The sequence below is a fragment of the Myotis lucifugus genome, unplaced genomic scaffold, assembly GCF_000147115.1.
Source record: "Myotis lucifugus unplaced genomic scaffold, Myoluc2.0 scaffold_258, whole genome shotgun sequence".
Lineage (NCBI taxonomy): Eukaryota > Metazoa > Chordata > Mammalia > Chiroptera > Vespertilionidae > Myotis > Myotis lucifugus.
Window position 1 is genome coordinate 606,166 of NW_005871306.1, and position 15,661 is coordinate 621,826.

The 15,661-nt window shown below is 46.0% G+C and overlaps 1 non-coding gene across 1 annotated transcript; it reads right to left on the bottom strand.

Moving 5' to 3' along the window:
- Positions 1-4,192: 4,192 nt before the first annotated feature.
- LOC111827977 lies at positions 4,193-4,315 on the bottom strand. The gene has a single exon (XR_002831725.1). It is a non-coding gene; the product is annotated as a small nucleolar RNA SNORA40 (small nucleolar RNA).
- Positions 4,316-15,661: the final 11,346 nt, after the last annotated feature.

The window sequence follows — 15,661 nt, forward strand, 5'->3', positions numbered from 1 at the left end:
CCTCAGGTGAGGAGAAAAAAGAGAAAGAATGTATTCATTCCACTTGAAAACAACTTGCTGAACAAAACCTGTAATACGGCCCCATTTTTCCCATGTGACTAATTGAAAGGGTGTTAATATGCCATCCTCCACTTGACAAAATCAAATGGTGACTTAAAAATCTTTCCATTGACAGTGCAAGGACTCCAACTCCAACTGGCTTGAAGATGATGGGAAATATAAACTTGCATCACTGAAAGGCCCTGGGCAGGACTAGCTTCAGGTACAGTTTGATCTAGTGTCATCAGGTCGACCTTTATTCTTTTCTGTATTTTTTTCTCTGCCTCCCACAGCATCGGTTACTTCTTCAGGCCTCAAATGGGTCCCCATTGACAGTTCCACGTATTCTGTTCTACTAGTAAAAACACCATTCAAATCCTGGTACCTTCACGCCACACAGACCACAGAGAGTGTGTCTCTCAAGAAGCAGAGAGACCCTTCTCTTTTCCCCAGAAGTCCTAGGAATTCTCTCCACAGGTTTTATTGGTGCTGATTGGGTTTCTGCCATCATGAATCAAATCACGGTAGTCATAGAGATGGGATAAGAAAGGATTATTGGCTTTTGCCAGTCAGGTCCACCCCCTAAAGCTAGGGGAAGGGTCAACATCACAATAATGGCATGACTGGTCATGGGAGAGAATTCAGTTCCCAGTGGTATTATCTGAAAGGGAAGATGAATAGAAGGTAGACATTGAGAACAGGTGGGATCCACCACACCAAACAATTCCTGTTAAACTATTCATTGCCCTAACGTATCTTCCTGAAACATACAGCAGCTCAAAGCAGCACTGCATTAAGTTGGAAATCTTACCTTATTCATTATCATCTTGGAAGCATTTTCTACATTAAATGCAATAACGCTCTTTTTAATTTCTCACCTGAGGACATGCTTAGAGAGATGAAGGGAGGGGGGAGAGGAGAAAAGAAAGGGGGGGAGAGGGAGGGAGAAATAGAGAGAGAGAGAGAGATAGAGAGAGAGAAACATCAATGTAAGAGAAACATCGATTAGTTGACTTCTGTATGTGCCCCAGCCAAGGATCAAATCTGCAACCCAGGTATGTGTCCTGACCTGGAATCAAACCAATAATGTTTTGGTGTGCAACATGATGCTCAACCTACTGAGCCACTCCAGTTGGGCACAATAACATTTTTCAACATGAGTAAATGTAGTCATTTTTTCTTCCTAAAGTGCCTCAGAAGTCCCAACTTCCAAAATGTCTGAGTAGGATTTTTGCCACTACTCTCTTTTATATAATCTTTGTCTCCTACCTAAACTAAAGATATCACCTGGCAACATTTTGATTAAATGAGATTAAATACTGTAATCCTCTACAGGGGTGGTATTTCTAATGCACTTCCTTCTGTGTTGCTTGTTCCACGAATGTGTTTGGCATGTGGAAACTGTTGTGATCACTTTTCTTTGTGTGACATTTTGGGAAGGGGAATAAATGGAGTGGCTCAGTGGATGACACAGTTTGCTACAATATAAAAATTTGAAATTCTTAAACGATTTAGCATTTCCCCTTCCAGCCACGTTATCTATCACAGGGAAGTGATATTCTGGGGGACTCAAGCCAATCAGAGGATGGGAGTGTAATTTTTCCAAAACAAATGTATGTATAAATTATCGCTCTCTTCTCTCCTCTCCATAAATAGCGACACTAATAGATCCATAGCATGAGATACACGAAAGGATGCCATGTTCTACGACAGTTCCTCTTGTCTGGGGAAGGCGGGTGCAGACACCTGACCATTCAGATGCACAGCTATCCTTCAGCGTTGTCCAGCGGCTCCTGACAGTAGTGCTGAAAGTGTGTGCTTCTTGTCTAGAAGAGCCAGTGTGTGTGTGTGTGTGTGTGTGTGTGTGTGTGTGTGTGCACGCGCACGCGCCTGTGTAACAGAGAGAGTGAGAGACTTAAAATCTAAGGCGTGATTGGATCTGACTGTATCTGGTAGGAATGCAAGTGACCAAAACTTTTTACTTAATTTTCACAAAGTTTATATAAAACTGGGAACTTTCACATACAAGTTTAGATTACCACCTTCTTCTAAAGCTCTAGAGATCTTTTCTAAGAGGAAAAACAATGTCCTGGAGTCATAAAGCAGTTTTGTATAGAGGTTACCTCCTTTAGACGCGATGTAAGCTCTCTGGTCTGCTCCAGTCACCACCATTCCCTATTGCCTCAGGTCCAACCCATTCCATTTTGTTACCTTTCTAGACCTTATATTAAGGTGGGCCTTTAATATAATGAGAGTCATGTGGGCTAATAATCCAGTGACTTATTAATTCAAGGTCTTTTAAAAATTTGTCCAAGATATAGTTAATAAGAGTAAAGAGCATCGGATTTTCCTTGAATGTTTTCTTTTTTCAGAATCATAATTACTTTATAATTTACTTTCATTGGTATAAACAGAGACAATATTCTTTAAAAAAAAAAAAGACAAAATATTCCCAACTTTCCTGCAGTTTTAGTTTTTGTTTGACATTCTTTTGTGACTTTTCTGAACCAAGCAACTTCTTGGGAGGTATATTAGAAGGTTTAATATTCACAATATAAATCACATCTCTTGTAAATCATAGCCCACTACGCATTATGTGGTTCTGGAATTTCTGCTAACCACAACGGCCATCTCTGGGCTAACTATACATACCGTGTATGTTAGCCACAGAAATCCTCAGCAAAAATATTCCAGGGCTAACAAATGTTGTGTTGTGTATTTTTGCCTGTTTCACTTCACAGTGGTCTATTTCTTTCATCAGAGAAGGGCAAATGTATATTTTCCCAACTTCTGTTAGTATTTCTAAGCCCATTGGAGGTTAGCACCCTGGGCAGCTGACCAGCGGACCCATCCCTCAACTCACATCTGAGGGAGCACGGGAAGGCATGATGGAGGAGTCACTAGTCGCAGATTGTGTGAATTTAAGGACTTGGCACTGGGAAATCTGTAATGCCGAATTTTAAGAAGTTTGCCATATTTTAATAAGTGTACTACAAACTATTTTTAATTGCCTGTTTTTATTGCACTCATGTATGTATCTGATTCAGGAGTCAGTCAACTATGATGGGCCAATCTAGCCAGCTGCCTGCTAGATTGTTTTATTGAAACATGACCACGCCCAATCATTTGCATATTGTTTATGGTTTCTTTTGCATACAACTGCAAAGTTGGGTAGTTGTCAAGGTGGCCAATATGGCCTGCAAAGCCGAAATATTTACTGTGGGGTCCTTTAAGAAAAAAAATGCCAACCTCTGATCTAATTCTCCAACATGGTAGAAAATGTTATTGGTTGTTAAATGCATTTTCTGGGAATGATGAGACACTGTGGCACTTGTAATGAACTGTTCTCCAGACACCTTCACACTGTAAGCTGCTTGGGGACCTCCATTGGATCTGACTGTATCTGGTAGGAATGCTTTGAACTGCAAGTGACAGAAACTTTTAACTGTGGCTTAAGCGATGGAGATTTGCATGATCTCACCAACAATGAGCCTGAATGCCTGAGAGTCTCGCTTTGATATAGACCCAGCGTTGTGCGAGCCATCATGCCCGCTGTGCCTGTCTCTACTGCACCACCAGGACCAGCCTGCTGACTCTGTGTCACCCATGGTTGCAGATTTGCTACCCTGTCCAGGTGTCACATTTCACATCAACATTTCAAGCAGAGCAGAAGGGGCATGAGCATCAAGTGTTTTTCTACTTTATCTCAATCTCTTCATTTTACAAATGAGGAAAGCGAGGCACAAAAAATAGAAAGTTAGACATTATCTATACTAATAAAGAGCTAATATGCTAATGAGCGGGACACTGTAACAGGTAACGACCAGGTGATTAGCATATTAGCTGGGGCATTGCTCTGGAGACGGGGCAGAAGCAGTGAGGCGCCCAGAGAAGGTGAGACCAGCCCAAGGCGACTGGAAGGACTGAGGTCAGGGCTTGAAGGGGCCAGAGAAGGCCAGAGGGTTTGGGGGCTGGGCCAGGAACACTGGAGCTCTGTGTGGACAGGTTCAGGTGTCAAGGCAGGGCTGCAGGTGGGTGGGCGGCACCATGCATTATCGAGTACTGGGCTCCTAGTAGTAAATAAGTAGGGCTTCTGATTGTCCAACATCCATACCCCACCCTTCTGGTAATAACTCCTTCATATATTTTGTATTATGTTCCTTCTTACATATAACAAAACTCATACTGAACAGTTCTGGGTTGCAAAAGAGGATTTATTTTTCACACCTGCATGTAGTCTTTGCCCACAAATTAAACAAAAACAAACACAAGTGCTCATCAACTTATTCATTTTTCTTTGAAGAGGCAACTCTCTCAAACAACACGACGGTAGTGAGGCGGTGGAGCCCAGTGACTCAAAGAGAGAGTTGCTGTCCCATCTCCCTTACCTCAGTGATGGGTCAGAGATGGCCTCCAGCCCCAGGTAGCACAGCCTTGATGTGTGCAAAGTTTGCAGGGGCTTCCAGGAAAAGGAACACAGACCTGGGGTTGTGAGTGGTCAATGTGGGAAGAGCCAGGCTGAGAGGGGAGCCCATGTAGAGGGAAACTAGGGAGGTGTGAAGAGAGCTCGGTGAGGTCATTGATGAGCACCTGGGGTAGCCGCCCTGACCTGGGCTTTTTATCTCAATGACCCTTTCTATTTAAAGCAATAGAAACACCCAACCCCAATGGTTCTGAGCCATACATGGATGGTTTTTTGACTCTTTTAAGGATAAGTTTAGAAGTAGGGAAACTTTGCTCAAGAGTGTGTTTATCCAGTGGATGGAGAGTATTATCAAGAGCCTAAATTTGGGTGTTATTTTTTGTTTTTGTTTTATTTCATTTCTGTGCTTCATTCTAAGTCATTGCTCCTCATGGTTATGAGATGGCTGTAGTGACAGTTCCCCTCTCCTGGTTCAGTAAATGAAAGGGCTCAAGCAGGATTTTTGAGATTCAGCTTCATTGGACCTTTTGCCCACCCAAGAACCAACCACCATGACCAGGAAGGAAGGAAACGTGCTGATTGGCTTTCGCTCTGGTGCTTCTGGAAGAGAGGGAGTCTGCTGCCTGGGAAGTATCCAAATCAAATAGGGAAGAGATAGATACTTGGGTGGAGACCCGAGTTATGTCTGAAAGGACACATGGAGTGAACACTGGGAGGAAAAACAACCAGTAACTCCTGGACTACTGAATTATGGGAACTGACATTTTCCTTTGTCCTTAGGCCAGTTTGACTTAATTCTCTATCCTTGCAACTAAAGGGTAGTTACTTTTGGGAATGGAAAGTGACCATTTTTCAACCACACCACCTGGCAACACACTCCCACTTTCCTTCCTCATTTTTCTCCAGTCACTTTTCACGTCCCAATACGCTAGATTGTTACTTATTTTCTATTTTGTCTTGCTCCACTCATTAGAGAATACAGTCCAGTGTCACTTACAGTGCCTGGTCCATATATGTGCTCAGCAAACGTTTGTTGAATGAATGAATGAATAAATGTATGAATAAATAGCATCTTCCTATGTTAGAAGAGAAATGGTCCTCAGAGGTCAGCTGGCCCAGTCCCCACAGAGAGCACTGAAATCCCAGGCTCCTGATACCAAGTCCAGTGTGGGCTCTGCTCCTTCCTCCTGCATTGTGGCAACAGAAATCCCCAGGCTTCCACCACCAGCTTCTGCCTCTGTCAGTGATGTTGCACCTTTTCTCCACTTTACCTGTTTCCTTCAAGTCCTTGAGTGTTTACTCTTCTTGATAAGAATCTTGCCTGTGTATTTGAATTCCAGTTCTTTTCATTTGCAACTGAATGAGGAAGATATCAATGACCCTTGGCTGTATTCCTTTACCCACTAAGGGCTTTCTCTTGGCTCTGCTTCTGCATCCTCTGTCTCCAGTCCCCTTTTTACCAGGTCTTCTGGAGGTCTCTCTCCTCATTCTAGAGACCCACAGTGTGGGCCATAGCACACCCTCTTCTTATTCCAGATTGGAGCTTGCACCAACCCCTGGGCTGACTGGTTGTGAGAAGCTCACCTGAGTAGTGGGAAAGTCTGGGTTTCAGATATTCAGTGAAGACATCTCCAGGGCCCTTGGCTGTTTCAATGGGCTGTGCTGGAGACTGAGGAGACACTGTGCCTGTCCAGCGCAGAGGGGACCCAGGTGTGCTCTGCTCAGTTGGACTCATCCCAGACCTCCTGGTGAATTCCCTGTGGGGGCTGCTCCCAGTGCGGGCGCTCTCCCGCACCCCAGCGGGACTGCTGAGCGACTCAACAGTGGGGGTGACATCAGGGCTTGATGCTCCTACTGAAAATGTTTCTGAGATCCTGACGTCTAGGGAATTCAGAGCTGTATTGTGCCACAAGGAACAACATGGCCAGGATTTTTTATTTAAACAAGTAGCTATCCAAACCATTACACTCCGTGAATGCAACCAGCAACGGTTAATTCAAAACTCTGATGATGGGAAATTTGAAGTAACATCAGTGTGCTAAAAGTGCATTTAACATTTTTTATTCTTTTTCTTTCTTTTTTAAAATTGTATTTATTTATTGTTGACAGTATTATAGATGTCTCCCTTCCTGCACCCCCCCCACCCCCCACAGCTCCTCTCCACCCAGCCCCTGCCCCTCCCCAAGCCTTTACCACATTATTGCCTGTGTCCATGGGTTATGCATATATGTTCTTTGGTTAATTTTGAAATTTGAAAACTCACTCTGCTACTTACTTATTACTGAAACCAGTGATTCTCAAATGAGGTCCTGGATCAGCAGCAACAATGTCACCATGGAACTTGTTGAAATGAAAATCTTGGGTCCCCACTCCAGACCTACTGAACAGAGACTCCGGGAAGGGACTCAGCAGCCTCCACGTGATTCTGATGCCCATCGCAGTTTGAGAACCACTGACTTAAACTCTGCAACCTGTGCTTGCATATATGTAAGATGGGAGTTAGAGTCCTGGCCTCTTAAAGTTACCGTGAGGATTAAATTCAATCGGTTTTGCGTGGAAAGCACTGGGCGTGCGTCTGGCACCCAGCGTGCACTCCATAGATGACAGCTACAGCTCATGTTATTACTGCTATTGGATTTCTCTTCTGGGTGGCCAGCAGATCAGTCTATGCCTCTGCATGTCTACCTGTGAAATAATTGTAAAGAGGGAAGATATTTTAACATTAATCATTACAACAATAGCTAATTTATTGAGTTCTGTGCCAGGCACTTGGCTAATCACTTCGTGAAAATTGCATTCAATCCTTATTTTTAAAAAATGCTAAGTGAATGGTGCTATTATTAGCCACCTTTCACAGGTGAGATGAGAAAACACTTGAGGAACTTGCCCAGAATAATACAGGTAGTGAGTGGAAGAGCCAGGAAAAGACTTCAGAGCCGCCAAAGCCCTGTTAGCTAAGCAGAGCACAGCACCAAACCGCCACCCCTACGTGGCTTGCAAAAGCGACTTGGGGTGGCTGTTTTCATCTCTATGGTGTTATTTCAAACATCAGACATTCACATGTACATAGCATCCTAGCTGTTGATGAATTATAGAAGAAGTCTCTTGATCGAGTTTTTGCTTGAAATCAGTTTTGGGGGTTTTTTTGTGTGTGTTTGTTTGTTTTTTTCCTCTAAAATCCTTTATTTTTTTTATGGTTTACACATCAAAATGAAGACTGGCATTAAGAATGCCAAGCCATCCCTGTCCATCCTATGTGACTCAATGGTTGAGAATCAACCCATGGACCAAGAGGTCATAGATTGGATTCCCGGTCAGAGCACAAGCCCAGGTTATGGGCTTGATCCCCAGTAGGGAGCGTGCAGGAAGCACCTGATAGATGTTTCTCTCATCGGTGTTTCTTTCTTTATTTTTTTAAAAAATTTGTTTTATTGCTTTTGTTTTGTTTTTGAAGATAGCAGGGTCAAAAGAAACCCTGTAGCTGTCCTCCATGAAGTAACCCTGTAGCTGTACTCCAGGATTCTCTATTTCTACCAAGGCACATTGGCCCTGCAGCCATGATGGGGGATGAATTGCTAATGAGAGGAGTAAAGACATCCCAGCTTCCATTACCAGTTGTTCCTTCTGGGTCACAGTGTGGGACACAGGTTACTTGAGCCCAAAAGCGTACATTCAAGTGTTCATTAGGTAAGAGAGTCAACTAGAAAAAAAAAATTGAAATTGCTTCCTTTACCTGCAGAAGGTAACTCTTCAGGCGAGGATTAGAAAGAGGAAATGTGGAAACCTGACCTGTAATTAGCATTAAGTATGTGTTAGCAGTTGTACTTATTAACAGGGGTTTGGGGCCCAATAAAGAATGCCAAATTTACATCACTTCTCAAGGCAATGAAAAATTCTGGCGCATAAAATATCAGTGACATCCCATAATACCATTTATAGGTGGGCATCTGTGTACGTACAGCAAAGGAATTTCAGAATAGGCTGCTGACTTTGTAAAATAAATATATTTAAAACCCCATCAAAGTGATGTTCCAGGGTAAAGTATGTGTTCGTTCAGCGCATTGTTTGCTTTATCAGGAGAAGTTTTAAGGGCACAAATAGCCTGGAACAAAACCCTGCGGGTTTTTTCTTCCTTGACTGAGGCTAATATGCGTGTCCATTTGAGAGTTTCTGCCTAAACCTTTGAAGCTGGACCCCAGAGATAGCACAAGACGCTCGGTTTAATGTAAACCTCCCCTGTGTCCCTAAAATGACAATATCAACAATAGCACCACTGAGCAAACACTGGCTTTGGCTTCTGCCTTTTATTTTATTTTTATTTCCCCTCTTTTAGCTCCACCCCAGCCAGCTCTTGAAAGCCCTTCTGTTCTGTCGGCCATAATGACATCTGCTGGCGGAGACAGGAAGTCATAAATCTGGAGGTCCCCGCCCAACCAAACCTTGTTAATGTTGCCATTTATCACAGGGGCTGGGTGCCATCTCTGGAGGCGGGACGCACAGCCCGTTTCTCCGGACCCCTCTCCCCAGAGAGCGACCATTTTAAAAACAGCCACTTTTTCATCTCGCGTTTGCAGACCTGCGAGTCAGGCAGATGCAAACCCGCCGTCACCGTGCAGCTCTTGGACAGAAGCCACGATTCCAGCAACAATGGGCTCGACTCACCGCTCGGCCTGAAGCGAGGCCGCCTGCCCGCTCGTCCACGTTGTCACCGGCCCCTCGGGCCCCTCGCTGCTTCTGGACAGAAACATCTCCTCCTTCTCTCCTGCAGAGCCCCTCCGCCTCCGGGTGGGCCCGAAGGGCAGTTGAAAGGGGATTATTTGCACTCGGAGGTGCTTCTGCGCTGAACTGATTCAGGACGGTGTTTGGGTTTGGGGTCAGCAGTTCAAGGTTGAGGCCTGGCCGGGTGGGTTCAGTACGCCCCTGGGTCGGAGTGGCGGCAGCAGCGTCTATTTGTCTATTTGAACTTGTGAGAAATGCTGCTCAGGCTCCACTTAGACCGACCTGATCAGAATCCCCACCTGAGACCAGACCCCCAGAGGATTCCTCAGGGCAGGTCCTCAGGCCGCGCGAGCCCCTCCCCTTTCCCAACCTCAGCCCTCCTGGCATCCGGGGAGCATCCTGTTTGCCAGGGCGTCCTGTGTTGAATGTTAGCAGCACCCCTGGCCTGTACCATCCCTGCCAGTAGCACACCCTGAGCTGTGACCATCAAAAGTGTCTCCAGCCCAGCTGGCATAGCTCAGGGGTTGAGCATCGACCTATGAACCAGGGGTCACAGTTCAATTCCAGGTCAGGGCACATGCCCAGGTTGCGGGCTCGATCCCCAGTGGGCGCCGTGCAGGAGGAAGCCAATCAATGATTCTCCCATCATTGATGTTTCTATCTCTCCCTGGCCCTCTTCCTTCCTCTCTGAAATCAATAAAAATATATTTGAAAAATAAATTTTAAAAAAAAGTGTCTCCTGACACATTGTCAAGTGTCCCTGGGAGGAAATAGAACCCATGTTGTAACCGGCAACACAAAGCGTGGTCTGGGGACTGGCCACTTCGGTGTCCTCCAGGAGCCGGTTAGAAACAGTCCCAGACCCCTGCTCAGACCTACTAAATCAGGGTCTCTGGAGGTGGGGCCCCAGAACCTGTATTAATTCTAGGAGACAACACACAGGATGAGTGTAAAGGCTACAGCGCTGCGGAGTACGAACAGGGAAACGCAAAGCTATAAACAGACAGACTGTGATGAAAAAGTCACTGTGGCCGCAGCATTACTGAGATGAAGTGATGCCCGGTGCTGAGTGTCGGGGCTGCAGCCACACAGGAGGCTCTGAATCCGGCCTCCTCCTTTGCTGCCTCCATAACCGTGGATAGCTTACCTAAACCCCTGTGCCTCAGTCTCCCAATATGTAAAATGGGCACATACAGCAAAGCACTTTACCTCACTGAGTGTAAGTTTACACTTGTTTGACACCAAGTGCTTCATAAATATTAGCTGCTGTTATCACCATCACTATAAGTTCCCTGTCTTTCCCTAGACGTTTAATCCCCTGAGGGCAGGTAGGTGCTCTATTTCCTGATGCTCCTTCCCAGCACGCAGCCCGGCGCCTGGTTGGAGCAGTGCTTGGTGGACATTAGTGAGAAGAGGGTCCGCCTCCAGAGAGAAGAGGGGCCTGCAGGGGCTCGCGGTCACCAAGGGCTTGGCTTTGTGCTCTACTGCCTTCGTGACTCCTTCTCAGGCTCTGAGCTTCCCTGACCAGCTTCTGGAACTCGTCGCCCTTGCAAAAGTAGGAGCCGAGCTGATGTCAGTTGTATCCCCCGGTATGGATCCGAAAAAGCTGGAAGCACTCTGTGAACCATAGTCAGTCAACTCCTAAAAGAATGAAAAAGCTAAAAACGGGGGCTGCTTCCGATGCGTCCGATGTCGTGCTGTTTTACATCAGCTCGTGCAATCCTCTCTGTGACTCCCCCGTGGAATCAAGATGTCAGCATCCCCATTTCACAGACGGGAAAACTGAGGCCGTGAGGCTCCACAACATGCCCGAGGCCATCGTCTTAGTAAGTAGTGAAAGTCCATTTTTAAATTCAGGTCTGATTCCAAACCTACGCCTACCTTTCTTCCCTGCTCCTCCTGGTCTGCACACCATGAACCTGTGACCCCGGTTGTCTGGGACAAGCCCAATTTCAAACATTCTGCACCCACCTCGCGCTTACGAACACACTCGTCAGTATCACATCACATGTCTTTCGCTTTGTTTAAAAGCTCGAGCGATGATGATAATAAGTCTGCTCTACACCCCGACGGAGGTGTGACGGGGCGGAGGAGAGACCCCTGAGCTCGAGTGAGTACACTGGTGGGGAGAGAGGAGACTGACGAAATCAGTCAATAAAAGACTTGTAAGCAGGCGCTAAATACATGACGACAAACCCGTAGACTAAAACAGACAGAGCAGCTAGACAAGGCACGGCGTGGGTGCCCCCGTGGATTCAGTAACCACCCATTGAATACACGAGGGCATTCCATAGGCGGTCACAGGAGGTGCGCGGTGCGCCTGGCACTGCTGAGAGGTGGACACACTGCAGCGAACAACAGCCCTGGCCCTTGTCCTGGTGAAGCCCACAGTGTGGGGGGGTTTCAGTCCAGCCGACTGCCTGGGGTCCTGCCCACTTTCCACATCCCAATTTAACGGTCAGCACCCTGGCTCCTGGCCTGCAGGGAGGAGCGAGCCCACAAGCCATGACTGGCAGGAGGCGGTGGCTAAATGCCCCCGCTCTCACCCCGAATGGAGTATCTGGGACGTGCATAGTCTTTGCTTACTCCCAGTGCTCCCCACAGTGGTAACCGGCTTGCCAGCAGCCGGGATTGGCGGCCCCTCTTCCCTTATTCACATTCCTCCTTCCCTACCGGAGGCTAGGACCTCTCCCAAGTGGACCAAACCTCTATCTCGGGGACCGGGGACCGAAAGCAAAACACACCAAAGAGGATTCGCAGCGGCCGGGGCTGTCCCACACGTTCAGCCTGTGGTTCCTCCGCCGCATTGGCCTTCCCAGCAACAGTTAAGGAGCAAAGACAAGTCGCACTGATGGGTGAGAACAGCATTCAGGACACGTCACTTTGACATAATCCCAGCAAGCAGGGGTAGAATCTCATGAAATTTTCAGGACAATAGGACGCCTAATGCCTAATCATAATAGATAAGACATGCTCCGGATAAGACAGAAAGGTGTTCTCAGAGCGAATTATATCATCCTCCATTTGCTTCTGAAAGTTGAGGGGCACCTTTGGGCGCACAGTTCTAATGAGTCCAGGAAGGCGAGCTTGACGCACAGTCAAGGTGGCATAAAATATACCGGGGCCCGGAACTTAAAGGCTGCTCGTCACATGGTTTCCAGGCTGTTCCAGTCCTTACATTCACTTAATGTCTTCCTGCCGTTAATGAACTTGAGCAATGGATTACTGGGCCAGCGACTTGGTCTGGATCCTTCAGCAGCAGCAAAACACTGGCCCCGACTGCAAGTAATCAACTCCAAGGGAGAAATGTGATATATAGGGTGTCCCAAAATTCACGCAAGATGTAATTTTGATAGAAAAACACAGGTTTATAATTAAAAATTGTAAATTTTTTATTGATTCATAAAGTATACAGTGTAAGGTTATGTATGGAATAGCACATCGGGTAAATGGCCTCCATGGCTTTGCTGGCACATACGCAAAGCCGTGGTCTTCATTGGCCTTCATTGTCCCTGCTCCTGGGCCATAATTGGTACTTGGTAATGCTTATCAAATTGAAGGGATTGAAATCAAAGGGCAACAGATATTAGAATCTGATTCAATAAACCAAGTAATATTAGGCTTTTATTTTTTGTTGTTGTTGTTAATGCTCACGCAAAATTCAAATCTTGCATGAATTTTGGGACACCCTATATGTTAAATCGAGCAGCTCCCGCAGCCCAGCCTGCCCACGGAGCAACCGTCCCGTTTAAAATATACATAGCGCTTAATTGCTGTTGGAAATTCTACACCTAGCCAAATCCAAATCTTTTTGAAAAAGAGAGCCCCACAACTTCTGGAGGATTTATTCTTAGAAGCAAGCTTGCTCATGCCTGGATGTCCCCAACTGGACTGTCATTCTCCTGAACTCTTCTCAGAGAGCAAGTTCCCATCAAGGAGAATAACACATTTCTCCTCTGTTGGTTGAGCAAACTCACCCTAGTGGACAAGGTGTTTTGAGGATGTAAAGAAATAAATTAGCATTTATCAATGGTAGAGAGAATAAAATGTATACTCGGTATTTGTCGCCCATGATCTAGCCCAGGGGTCCTCAAACTACGGCCCGTGGGCCACATGCAAATACAAATATTGTATTTGTTCCCATTTTGATTTTTTACTTCAAAATAAGATATGTGCAGTGTGCATAGGAATTTGTTCATAGTTTTTTTTAAGCTATAGTCCGGCCCTCCAACGGTCTGAGGGACAGTGAACTGGCCCCCTGTTTAAAAAGTTTGAGGACCCCTGAACTAGCCCCAGCCTCCCCTTCTCTCTGGGCCCTGACAGATCTCAGTTTAAATGTTGTCTTCTCAGAAAGCCTTTTCATGAGCTCCCTGAAGTCGGCCCTGCCTCCACCCCTCCTCTTGTCCCAACACCCACCTTACTTGCTTCCTATCGGCCTCCACGCTCGATCTGGGATTTCCTCTTGTGGGGTTCTTCCCACCAGCATGATGGTGCCAGGTACCACGAGAGGGAGGAAATAACCCGAGACTGCCACCTTCAAGCTCTCACAGAATGGTTCTTGGGAAGAAGAGTGTCCTCAGTGAGTGAAATGACATAAAGGGAAGGCAATGAATTATTTCCCCGAGGACAAAATTGTTCGGGACACTGACTGTCATTGGGGGGAGGGGGCCTTTAAAAACACTGCTGGCTGGGGTCCGCCCCCACAGACCACTGTAATGAGCCTGGGTAAGACCTGGGTACCGGGATGTTTAAATCACCCCAGTTGATTATAATACTCAGCAAAGTTTGAGGGCACTGCCTTTTAAAACTAAAGCATTATGTGCATATACTATAGACGTACACAAATCATGCCCATAAAGTTCAATTCATCTTCACAGATGGAACGTACTACCATCACCAGCACCCACTTAAGAGCAATACCAGGCCCCCAGCAGCCTCCCGAGCACAATTTAAAAGGTAACTGTCACCCATTACCCAAGCATAGATTCATTCTACCTGTTGGTACACTCATATATTTGGAATCATACTCTACATCGAGTCTCTTTGTTTTGAGACGATATGGACGGGAGAAGGTTGAATCACATGGGATCCACCCAGGAAGCCTTCCTGAAAGAGGCAGTATTTAAGGTTGGATTTGAAGGAGGCAGCAGACAAGAAAGAGGAAAGGGAAGAAAGGGAGGGATGGGGAGACAAAGGAAGAGGGGTACAGCCTGGATGCTGTTTTCCCATCCCTAGGGAAGCCCTACATTTTTGAAGTGCATCTTTCCTTGCCAGCGTGCTGAGCTTGGCCTTCAATCATGCCACAGATTTTCACTGAGAACCAAGGCAGTAAGTCCTCACTTTAAGGTTATTGATAGGTTCTTAGAAGCTGCGACTTTAAGCGAGCCCTTGTGTAAAGAAACCTGTTTTCGCATAGGCTAATTGATAAAACAAGAGTGAAGGTCCTGTGGCATATTTCTGGTCAAAAAACATCACAAATTTTCTAAAGACCCAAATATTTTTTTTAATGTGAACTATACATACATGTTTTAAAAGATTAATAAAAACAAATAAAATTATTATGTTCTAACCCGATGATTCCAGTTCCGGATGGAGGGAGCTTCTTCCTGCAGGTCAGGGCACTGGGAGGAGCCTTGGACCAGCCACCTTCCACCCTCCATCCAGGCGCAGGCGCAGGCACAGGCGCTCGCACCCAGCCGTCCACACTCAGGGTGGGGTCCATACTCAGGCTGGGGACAACCTAGACAGTGTTGGCCTCCGAGCACATATTTGGGATGTGTGAGGAAAGCAGTGGCCCAGAGAACACCCACACAGACCTGGGAGAAATGCAAACTCCACACAGACCTGGGAGAACATGCAAACTCCACACAGACATAGGGAGAACATGCAAACTCTACACAGACCTGGAAGAACATGCAAACTCCACAGAGACCTGGAAAGAACATACAAACTTCCACAGAGACTGTGGCCCTGGCCAGAATCCTTTTCCTTTTCTTCCTCATTTATGTCATAACAAAACAACATGGGACAAAACGCTGAACTAAACACCGTTATTCCAGGGCCTGCCATACTGTGCTGGACTTGGGGATATAGAGATAAGTAGAAGTTACATTTTAAATAGGAGAGACAGATAATAAACAGGCAAATATGGGGTGTCCAAAAAAATGTGTACCTACTTTTTTCTGATAGCTCCATTGATGTTTCCTTTTTTTTTTCTTTCCCATATTTAACCCATTGGAATTGATCATTATTCAAAGTGCGTATACATTTTTGGGACACTCCGTACATGCAAAACCTACTTCCAGGTGGTGTGCCTGCCCTGAAGGATGAGAGGAAGACCGGGTCAGAGAGCATAGGCAAAAGGAGATGGCATTTGAGTTTAGAGGGGAAAGAGCAGAACTGAGGGGAGGAATCTGGCTGGAGGGAAAAGAAAATTTAAAGCTGGGAAACATATTCTACTGGAGGCATTCTGGTGACTGA